The sequence below is a fragment of the Peromyscus maniculatus genome, chromosome 9, assembly GCF_049852395.1.
Source record: "Peromyscus maniculatus bairdii isolate BWxNUB_F1_BW_parent chromosome 9, HU_Pman_BW_mat_3.1, whole genome shotgun sequence".
Lineage (NCBI taxonomy): Eukaryota > Metazoa > Chordata > Mammalia > Rodentia > Cricetidae > Peromyscus > Peromyscus maniculatus.
Genome location: NC_134860.1, coordinates 107,893,517 through 107,906,194, shown reverse-complemented (window position 1 = coordinate 107,906,194; position 12,678 = coordinate 107,893,517).

Here is a 12,678-nt window from a genome sequence, read left to right as displayed (position 1 = left end):
AAGCAGAATATTTTTTTTTTTTTACAGAATGCGGTAGAGTTCAAACCTGCCAAATTTACAGCATGTTCTGTATTATCTGATGAAATAATTTATATTTCACAAAGTTTCATTGGCTTATCTCAAATTAGGTACTGTACTTTAAAACATGGTTTGTTGTGAAATATTTTTTTATATTGTGAAGATGTGTCACAGTGATTGGTTTAATAAATAGCTAAATGGCCAATAGCTAGGCAGAAGAGGATAAGCGGATTTTTTTGGGAAGAGATGGAGAAAGAGGAGACATCTAGGCACATGGATTTTGCCAGTGTACTCTGAAAAAGTCTGATGTACTGAGGAGAGTTAACTGAGCCACACATCAGAATGTAGATTTAAAAATTTAGGTTAATTAAGTTATAAGAGCTAGTTGGAAGTAAGCCTAAGCTAAAGGCTAAGCTCTCATAATTAATAATAAGTCTTGTGTCCTTATGTGGGGGATGGCAGTCCAAGATAGTCTGATAGGAAAGCTTGCTGTAACTATTCAGCCCAGTTTCTCTTGGTTTTCAGTTTTCTTCAGATGTTTCATCCATGCAGATTTAGAATTCTCTCACTTCATCTCTCTATGTCACACATTTTTTTTCCCAAGACAGGGTTTCTCTTTGTAGCTTTGTGCCTTTTCTGGATCTCAGTCTGTAGATCAGACTGGCCTTGAACTTACAAAGATCCACCTGCCTCCGCCCCCCTAGTGTTGGGATTAAAGGCGTGTGCCACCACCGTCCGGCATGTGTTACACATTTGATTTCATTTTTCATAGTAAAAGACTTTGCTAATGTCAGAATCTTCATTGTTTATTCACCAAACACCCTAAAGCAAGAGGAATCTTTTTTTTCTTTATTAAGAAATTTTCTACTCACTCTACATACCACCCCTAGATCCTACCTCCTCCCTCCTCCCATCTCCCAGCCCTCCCTCCCAAGCCACCCCACATCCCCACATCCCCCAAATCAAGGTCTCCCATGGGAAGTCAGCAGAGCCCAGCACACTGAGCCTAGGCAGGTCCCACCCCCTTCGCACTGCACCAAAACTATGCAAGGTACCACACCACAGACACCGGATTCCCAAAAGCCTCCCTATGCACCAGGGATGGATCCCAAAACCCATGCCTGGGTGTTCCCCAAACAAATCAAGTTTTGAAAACACGAGCATTTTCAGGAACATTTAAGATACAAATCATAACGATCATAGTGACAACAAAAATTCCACTACATTTTCCTAGCAAATCTTCACATGTTGCATTTTGTTTATAACTTCTATATTCCATTCTATTGTAGATCTTGAGAACACTCAAACTGTCGTTCCTACAGAATATTAAAATTCCATGTCTATGATGATCCTTTTTTGACACTAACCATTCTTCTCTACACTACTCATCAATTTAGGACAGAGTGGAAGATATTCTCTTGGGACTATTTTCACTAAGCAGTTAGACTACCACGAACGGAGCTGTCACTTTCTAACCCTCACACTAGTTACTCATCTCCACTTAATCTTCTTCATCTTTAAATGTTGTGGAGTGCCTTTCTGTATCCCGTGTCTATGTGTTGCTCTGATTGGTTGATAAATAAAGCTGTTTGGTCAACGGTGAGGCATAATAAGGTGAGGCAGTACATTCAAACTGGACAGAGAGGAGAAAAAAAGAGAGTGGGGAGAAGCTGCAATCCTCTACCAGGAGAATCAAGATTTGAAAGTATTGCTGAGCCACAAAGCCATGTGGCAATGCATAGATTAATAGAAATGGGTTGAGTTAAGTTGTAAGAGCTAGCTGGGGAGCAGCCTGAGCCATTATGCCATACACTTGGTAAATAATATAAGCCTCTGTGTGTTTACTTGGGACCAAGTGGCTGAGGGATGTGGGTGGGAGAGATTAGTCTTGATCATGGGGCCTGGTAGGACCAGAGAAACTTCTGGCTACATTTAAATATTTTAATATCCAAAAATCATATTCATTTCCTTCTCTGTGTACATTTATATGCTTGATGACCTGATTAGTCTTAAGACTTTTATGTTATCTTTCCAAGTACATATCACTAGAGTTCAACCATGCCTTGAGAACATGAATATCTCTACAAGGCTAATCCAGCCAAATCAACTCCTATTAGACTTCTCTGAAGCATAAATCTTAAAGGGTCTTATTAATCAGAATCTAATTCACTAGTCATATTTAAAGTGCATTTAGTGAATTAGATTCGGATTCAATATTGTTATTTTCCTTGTCATTACAACTTAATGAACAAAAGATATTTTTATTCCTTATAAATATATTTATCTAAATACATGAATAAATGCACAAGTATATTACACATAATACATAGAAATCCCAAAGAAATAAAAAATAAACAAATAAATAAGCAAACAAATAAATAAATAAATAAAATAGAAATTCCCTATACCTTCTGTGTTTTTCGTAGATAATCAAAATTCAATAGTAATTAATGTGGCAAATACCATTTAGATAAAAGGTTCAGTTTAACAAGTTCAACTTATTAAAAAAAACTAAGATAAAAAATATACTTTGACTAATTTTAAATATCCTGCTGCATCAGGCAATTACCTAAAGAGGATTATCCAGAGCTAACAATTACCATTTGGATATTATAGAAGAGGAACAAAATGACAAGATGGCAGTCAGGGATTCTTCACATTAGATAATAAATATACTTGTTTTAATGTGTTCAACAGTAAGCAAAAATATTCATATGAAATATTGCTGTTGATCCAAAATACTACTGAACTCTTAGTGACTGACAGAAACATCTCCGTCATAACAGACATCAGAATACCAAATCACTTGTGTATTAGAACACCCAAGACTGCCAGTTCTGGGCAATCAAAGAACACAGTTGAAAGGATAACATGCACACACTAAATGTAATTAAGTTGCCTAGAGGATTCTAAATCTGGAAGTGTTTAAATAAAGAAGCAAACTGAAATCTAACAGCTAAGGGAAGCAATTGAAGTTTACTAAGTGCCTGGGGCACTGTGCTAAGGACATGGTTTTTCTTTATCATTTAATGGTTTACCATTAGCAAAGGTCATTACTGTCAGTAACAAAGTGGTTAATCCAGAATGTGAGCTATTTAAGTCAACTTTCCCTGACTTTTGCTTGAACCAGCCTCAAAACTGTCTCTCTCTAAAGCTTAGATACTTTAAGGCACTGGATTTCTTTCCCATTAACTTCTCATCTGCTCCATAGATGAAGTCTCAAATGCTCTCAAATGTATCACACACTTTGACATGTTACCAGACTCCTTAGTACTACAACAGCAACAAATTCAAAGAGGGATGCCAATGTCCTTAAAGAGAGAGAGAGAGAGAGAGAGAGAGAGAGAGAGAGAGAGAGAGAGAGAGAGAACAAAAGCCCGTGGAGAAGGATCCCCTTCTTCATGTTTTCACTCTATAACGTTACCTGCTCTATTCAGCTTTCTTGGAAGCCGATATGTTCTGATTAATAATACTAAGGAAAAGCAAAAATACAGTAAGTAACCTTGATTTATAAAAATGTTAAATGCAAATCAAAAAGAAACTAAAAGCTGACCTTTCAAAATATTCTATTAATTACAAATCAATGAAGAATTATTATATAAATAATGATTAAGTGTTAAGTAATTGCTTGTACCTTCAAAAAAAAAAAAAAAAAAAAAAAAAAAAAAAAAAAAAACAAGTCTGTGGGCATGGCTCAGAGAGCAAACTCCTAGCTGCAATAAGCTTCAGGACTTGAATTTGTTTCCCTAGAACTCACAGGAAAACAGGGATCATGGTGGCAAATGAGCAATGCCAGCTCCGGGGAGACAGAGACAATATGATCCTGGGGACTTGCTACGCAGCTAGTGTAATTAAATTGCTGAAACCTTCAGTCAGTGAGAGACCCTGTCTCCAGAGTAGAGAGTGTCTAAAACACCAGACAATAAAATAATGCCTGGCCTTACTGTCTCCCTCCCTTCCTCTCCCTCTGTCTCTCTCCTCTCTCTCCTTCCCCCTGTCTTGTGCACATTTACCTGTTTCTCACATTTTTAAATGTGTCAATCTTCATGACAGTGAAAATCCTTTTTAAACATTTTAATTAAAATAAAATTAGATCATTTTTCCCATTAACTCTCACCCCTGATGTCCTTCGCCTCCAACCATTCCTCCCCTTACTACCTCTGGAATTTATGACCCCTTTTTGATTATTGTTGTTACAAGTAGCCATATACATACCAGAAACAGATTCAGCAGAGGACTGCATTTTAACTCATTGCCTAAGAAACTAAGAAGAAAAATAACATACTATTGCCGATGGAAAATAGCTTGGGTGAAACGTAAATTTTTATGTTTCATTGTTTGGAAGCAATGCAGAAAATGAACTAAATATAAAATAAGTAAAAAATGGCTCTTTTTATATTGAATTGCGATATATATTCAATATAAAAATATATATTTTTATATTGAATTTGAGGTTGGTACAAGTGAAGAGAATGATTACAGGGATCCGTAGAGCACTCCTGCAGCAGTATGAATGAAGGGTTCACAACATGCCCCCATGGTTGGGTGTGTTTGCGCATGCCTGGCGGACCTGGACACTTCTGCCTAGCCATTTCTGGGTCAAGGTGTCTCACGTGACCAGAATCCATGATGTTGCATGGTTAAGCAAGAGCGGGCAGTGTAGCCATGTGATCTGCGCAGGTGTGGAATGGAACAGTTATGTCGACCTGTGTACGCATGTACACCACCCAGCCTTTATAAGCCCGTGCCATATTCCCGGCTCCTTCTTCTCCACACACGTGTCTCCCACAGGCCTGCGCACTCTCTGTCCCTTTCTTCTCAATAAAACTCTTATTAGTGGATTCTTTCGTGTTTCTTGACATTTCCTTGCAGGGTAAGAGGACAGCGCCGCAAAATAACTAACAATGAAAACTGAAGATTTTAGCTTCTTAATTACATGAGTCATTTTGTTACATGGTCTGAAAAATTTAAACACATCAGATTTGATCAGAAAATTTTAGTTATGTTTTTCTTTGTCCAAAGTACAGAAAAGAGATAAATAATTAGCTATTGCTGAGGATCTTTAATTAAGTAATTTGAAAATATAGCTTGTGAAAATACTTTGGAGCATACTCTAAGTTTTCAATAATATTACCTAATAGGATAGAATTACTCAAATTATAGTTATTAAATAGCTTAATTTTTGGTAGTCATCTAATTAAAACATTTTGTATTTTACACTCAAAATTTTTTGCTTAGTAAGTATGTCTAGAATTTGTGTCAAAACCACTTTTGTAAATGCTTCTGAGATTTTTGGCTAAGATCAAGTATACAATTTCCCTTATAAAAAATTAAAATTTTATATTAAATAGTAAGTGGTAATTTTAAGCGGATGCTTTCTGAAAAACTTTATGACAGCTGTAAATAAATGATGTAATATTAGAAATTAAACTAACTGAATTCATAATTCATAGCACATATTATAAAAGTGCTAAAAACAAATGTATTCTATTTTTGTTTTCATTGCTATAATTTGTTGCTGGAGGGCTTATCTCCAGGTTCCACCAAACCCTGCAGTCCCACAATCCATGTATAAAATAATCACTCAGATGCTTATAATACTCATAAACTGTATGGCCATGGCAGGCTTCTTGCTAACTGTTCTTTTATCTTAAACTAACCCATTTTTATAAATCTATACCTTGCCACATCGCTTGTGGCTTACCGGCGTCTTTATATGCTGCTTGTCCTGGCGGTGGCTGCAGAGTCTCTCCCCCCTTCTTCCTGTTTCCTCAATTCTCCTCTCTCTTTGTCCCGCCTATACTTCCTGCCTGGTCACTGGCCATCAGTGTTTTATTTATATAGAGTGATATCCACAGCAATAATTTTTTGATATATTTAAAATCATTTTATATATGTTTGCATAGCATCAACTTCTTATATCCTATTTTCAATTGATACATTAAAAACTGTATTTATTATCACATATTTCCAAGTATGTAAGCACTATAATGTGATATAAAATTATATCATAAATATAAGTAATTTGTTTTTGATATTTCTGTTCTTGAAAATATTCAGAATTTTCTAGTCTTGATTTTATTAAGTGATAACATGAGTTAGAATAATACAGACAACAATCTATGTTTAAAACAGGTAAAGAAAGAGCCAAACACAGCAACCTCTCATATTACTCATGCTGATGGGAATTGATGTGAATTCCAGAAAGAAGGGAGGGTCTGAGACTTTTTAAATAAAAATGTGTTGATGTTTGTTATTCTGGATAATTAGGTCACAGGGGTGGTGAGTGAGTTGTCATATTCTCTACTTAGACACCAGTTTCTTTTGAAATCTGAACTGAAATTAAAAATACAGCAAATTAATTACATTTTCTATATGTGTAGGAGTTTGTAAGATAATATATCTAATATCTATGGAAATAAATTCATCATCACAATACAAATTGTCCCTCTATAAATTGCCTTATATATTATATATGTTATAAATTACCTTGTATATCTTATATATGTATATGTTATAAATTGCCTTCTACAAACTTGCTTCTTCTAAGTATCACTATTTTATTTTTGCTAATGAGTGGAACACTTTTTCTCCATAGCTGTTTTTATTCTCCAAAGCTTTGTGCTCTGAGTTATTAGAGCAATTAGCCGTACAACAAAAGGAGATAAACATGGAAACAGTTCCAGGCCAATGTATTTAATGATAAGCCTCCTGTTTTGAAAGTGTTACATGTCATTACCTGTGAGTCACGAGTCACTCGGTTAATGTAGGCACACAGGCACCTGCTTGCCTCTCTTTCCACTCACACTTAACTCCTACTGAGAGTGATGACCTACTCCTGTTTATTCCATGACGTTTCTCAGAAGAATGATGTATAACATTTATTGATAGAATTTTCGGAGGTATGTTATATGAAAATGTAATCTTGTTTTAAGAAAAATACTTTAGGGGCCTCCAACTGGATCAGGCCCTCTGAATAGGTGAGACAGTTGATTGGCTTGATCTGTTTGGGAGGCATCTAGGCAGTGGTACCTGGTCCTGGGCTCGCTGCATGAGATAGCTGTTTGAAACCTGGGACTTATACAGGGACACTTGCCTCAATCTGGGAGGAGGGGACTGGACCTGCCTGGACTGAGTCTATCAGGTGGATCTCAGTCCTCGGGGGAGGCCTTGGTCTGGAGGTGGAGGGAATGGGAGGTGGGCTGGGGGGAAGGGGAGGGGGCAGGAAGGAGGAGAACAAGGGAATCTGTGGCTGTTATGTAGAACCTGAATAGTATTGTAAAATTAAAAAAAAAAAAAGAAATAGACTGCCCATGTATGTAATTTCTATACAAAGTAAATTTGATAATTTGCTTATATAAATATGACTGATATATTTATGCATATTTCATTAGTTATTAGTTCTTGATTTAATTCTGTATTTTAAACTAATGTTCACTTTTTTAATTTTTAAAAATTAAAATATAACTCCATCAAAAAAAAAGAAAAATATTTTTCAGAAATCAACCCAAATTTGTGTTTTATTAAAATTTTTTCTCCATAGCAAGAGTTACTAATAACCTAGAAATAAATTGTAGTTTTACTAATGAGATATAAATTGATGACACAAAATGCTGTTATCTTTATTATATAATTGTGTTTATATATTCAGGTTACTATCATTTAAATACTTGCTTTATATCAGGATAATTCTTCCAGATATAAAAATACCAGCAAAGGAAAAGACATAAAATGGTAAATTTAGAAAAGCTTTCTGGACAATTCTAAATTGTTTTTCATCCTATTGTAGACAGATTTTGATGAGATTAATTATTCTCAAAATGTGAATGATTTTAATTATTGTGAAAGTGAGTCTAAGTAATTTGTTATGTCAAAAGAAGAAAATTTTGCAGACCACAAACTTTGCCTAGGAAGGACACTGCCTGCTGAAGTCTCACAAATTCTATTAATGGCTTAGTACATTCAGGCTGCTATAGCAACCAATCACAGACGGAACGAATTATAAGGAAAATACAACTACCCTCAGGACTCTGGAGCCAGTCCAAGACCCAGAAGAAGACAATTCAGGAGCTGGGAAAATGGTGTTTTCTGTGTATAGACATCTGTCTTCTCTCACTGGTGGGGAGGACAGGAGTTGTCTGGGGTCTCTTTAAAGGCCACTAATTCCACACAGGCGGGTGCCCTCCTTCATGACATAATTACCACCCAGACCGCTTTCCAACCTCATCACATTGACTCTGAAGATTTCAACACAACAAGTTTAAGTAAATCACGCAGGAGCAGGACATCACATCCAATTACACAAAAATTAGATAAATGTTATTATGTTAATTGACCTTCCTAAGGAAGTATGGTCAAGGTTTACCAAACCCAAACCGCGTATTTGCAAACAAAGAACTATGCCACTTGTTTTCAATGCATTTAGAGTTCATTTAGAAATGATCTGGGAAACATGAAATAAAGGATAAAATATGTAGCCTTGCTATCTGGATTCTAGTGGAGTACTTTTTTTTTTTTTTTTTATCTGAATTGTATCAAATGTAGCTTTTCTGTTAAACGTCTTTCAGCATTTGGGTCAGGGAAACAACATAGATTTAGCTTTTACCATCTTGTAGAGATTGAATTCTATTTTTATCTCATGAGCCAATAAGCACATCAGAAGTTTTTCCTATGAGGAGAGAGAGAGAGAGAGAGAGAGAGAGAGAGAGAGAGAGAGAGAGAGAGAGAGAGAGAGAGAGAGAGAGAGAATTGTGTATTATTTTCCAAGCTTTGCCAGCCTGGAAAGGTAAAGACAGTACTGGGAGACTGGAAAGGAGTTTGTTTCCTCCACATGCCCTGACGTTGAAGTTGAGGCTTTGTGAGTCTGTTAGAGTAGAATGCGTTGAATTTTCTATAGGTCAGCACTTTCTAACATGCACGTATGGAGAGCCTTTAGGCTGCATTCAAATTATTGATGAGTTTACTAAGCAGCTTGTAGCAGAGCTTTTTCTGGGGCAAGCCTTTCTGTGTGCAGATATTTGAGTTCTCTGTCTTTAGAGGAATAGCTTTTTAATTGACCCTGATCCTTGATCAATAGGCATCTTATTTTTCTTTAGAAGACAGAAAAAAAAATTACTTCACTTAATTTCTGTGGTTGGAACAACAAAGCCTTCCCTCTAGACAAGAAACAAAGCAGCTTAAACAGTTCTTTTCTTGGTATGAAGTGATGAAAGTGTTAATGACAGCCTCAGCAAGGTGACTAATTTGAGGGAGTGATAACCATTAATGCTTTATTAAGCATAAGGTTTTAATAAAGAAAACTGCGTTAGGCCAGAGACCTGGGCACAGTATTGGGAATAGTTTGGCATGTAGCCCATTAACTACAGCCATGTGACAAATTCAGTTACAGTGGAGTGATACCTGACAGGTTTTGGAATATTCAGCATGCCAAAGGATTTTAGGAAGATTGAATCTCACTAATCCTCAAGTTTTTGAGAACCCAATAAAGAGGGGTTGTGAAAGGAAAACACAATCATTGTCTAAATATAGCAGATGTGTTTCTGTACTGCAGCGTCCTGAAGCAGTGCATTGTGGACCTCTGAGGTACTTTGGGGGTCTTAGGGCTAACTCAGAAGTAGAAAATTAAATGATTTTTCAAATAGCCATCAAAGTAAGTTGGATTATTGAAGGCAGTTTCCATGCAATAAAATCATGTTTTCCTGCAGTCAATTTTATTCCTTTGTCTCTGAATGAAAAGCCAATTAGTTAGAAAGTCTTAGATGTTAATATTTTCCACAACAAATGTCACATGCTACAATAACCCTTAAAATAAACAAGTTTCTTTCATAGAAAATGTTTCTGAAATAATGTTAAAATCTAAAATTTCAGTGTTCTTTTTCATTGATTTTAATAAACATAAAATACTTCTTAGTATCTATTAATTTTGAGTGTAGCATAAGATTATCAGGAAAAAGTAGTCCATGAGGTCCAGTGTAATTACTTAACTGTTCAAGATAGTTTATAACTGAAAGAAAGGGAAAGTGATCACCTGTTCTCAAGACAGTATCCAAAGGGAAGACCTCAATGGACCACACACACATGCTATGCGACTTACTACATATTCAGTGTATCAAGGATCTGTGCTGGAAGAACTTGATTGTGTTCTTTCAGAACAAGGAGACAAAATAATACCATCACTTATGCTACAAATTTGGGTTTATAAACCATCTGAGGGAAGTGAGTATTCTTGCATAACATGAAGAAAATTTATGCCATTAAAATATTGGTTAAAGCTAATCTGTACAACTAAGCTTTGGTTTATAAGCTAAAGCACTACACACATGTCAATTCAAAGCTCACTAGACAAACATATATTGTCATTTATTTTATCTTTTTTTTTAAATTCACAGATTAAGTTGAAAGAATTGTGTATTAAAATTAGGTTGAGATTTCTTTTTCTATCCTTTGGCAAGTAGTAAGTTCCCCATTTCTGAGCCAGTATTGTCTGGGGGGCGGGCAGAAGATTGCATTACATTGTTATCTTCTGATTTGTGTTAACATTTCTCAGGAATACAATTAAACAGTTTGCAATTGCCATTGTTTTCTCCATGGTGTCTCTGGTGATTTGAATGAGGAGGGCCCCATATGCTCATATATTTGCTTGGTCCCAGTTGGGAAGCAGTTTCTGAAGGAGGAAGACATGTGGTCTTTGTGCCACCTGGGGTGGGCTTTTAGCTGTAAAAAACCGGCACCATTCCCACTTAGCTCTCCCTTTCTGTCTCACGCCTGTTGATCAAATGTAAGCTCTTAGGAAAAGCTGTAGCTCCAATCCTGCCTGCTGCTGCCATGCCTCTCCTGTGGTGATCTTAACACTTCCGAACTAGGAGCCCTAAAAAATGCTTTTTTTTTTTTTTTTTTTAAATAAGTTGCCTCGGTCATGGTGTCTCTTACCAACAATAGAAAAGTAAGTAATCAGGTTTTTTGTTTGTTTGGTTGGTTGGTTTTTGGTTTTGTTTTGTTTTGTTTTGTAAATATGTTACAAGTCCCGATATTGATTGCTGGAGCGATGGCTTAGAATGAAGAGCGCTTCCACCAGACCTGCATTCAATTCCCAACACCATATGGTAGCTCACATTACAGGTAACTCTAGGCACAGAGGCTTCTACACCCTCTTCTAACCTACAGAGCACTGCATACTAGAAGTGTAGCACAGATACGTTGTAGGCAAAACATGCACTACATGAAAAAAGAAACTTAAAAGGATGCTGAATTAACTATGATTAATAGTTACTGTACTGTCTCAAAAATTATGAGTTCCCATATTAAAGTTTTAAATTACAGAAATGATGAGAATAAATATGTTCATGCAGTTCTCTATGCCAATTGATATATGTGATCAATTAAAAAGTTATTTTGTTACTGAGGGAAAATTCAGTAAACAGATATAATTCTAAAGTTAAAAATAGTATTATCAGTATTAACTTCTTACAGTCTGCCTGTCTGGCAATCACTTCTACATGCTGAGCCCTCCTGCTGGTGATTTTCCTGTCTTGGCAGCTGAGTGTATCCACTTGTGTGTGTGTGTGTGTGTGTGTGTGTGTGTGTGTGTGTGTGTGTGTATGTGTGTGTGTGTTTTGCCTTCCAGCAGTGAACTCTGCTTCTAAATAGAACTAAATTTCACTAGTGTATGCACAGTGACAAACTGCTATCAGGTGGTCCAAATATCCAGTTTCTAATTTTGTCTATATTTACTGAACTCTGTTTTGTTTTCTGTGGTGGGGGCTCAAACATTGCTTTGTGCATACTAGTCAGGCAATCTATCACTAAACTCCATCCCCAGCCCAGACACCACTTTCAAATATCATCACAATAAACATTTAACACTTCAGGAAACTTTTTTTATAATTCAGAAATTAAGTACTAGCTTGATTTTTGTTTTGCTGAATAACAAATACATTTAAATCTAATTTCTACTCTTCAAAGTCTATTCAGTGAAATTATTATATGTGATTTTCAATGAAGATAGACCATAATATTATTTGTAATTCCATTAGCATTTTATTAAAGTCCAAAACACAAGAATTGATCATAGATGCATTGTTTTATGACTTAAATTACAAGTTTTTTTTATGTGTGCATAATCAAAGAGCTCTAGGACAGTGAGAGTCCTTGTCTCAAAACCAACAAAAACCAACACACAAGGTGAAAAATTATTGAGTAATGGCTTTTGCGATTGATATTTGACCTTAACACACACACACACACACACACACACACACACACACACACACACACACACACAAATGAGAGAGGGAGAGAGACAGAGACAGAGAGACAGAGAAAGAGAGACAGAGAGAGATGGAGAGAGAGACAGAGAGAGAATAGGAAAGAAAGGGTTGCAACTTTGTAAAGAAGGAAACAGTAACACATATTAAGCACATTGTTCTCATCTTGCTTCTAAGTGACTTGTTTATCAAATCAATGTGATGTTTATTTTATTGATGTCTTTTATGACCACACATCTAAAAATTCTGAGGGTATTCTTATGTTCCTTTGGAATTTTAGATATATGGTCAAAATAGACGTTATTAACAGAAAATCTATTTGAAGTTCATTGTCACTAATTAAATGTCTGGCTTTTAGGAATCATTTCATCGAATATATTTTTTTTTATTTGGCTGA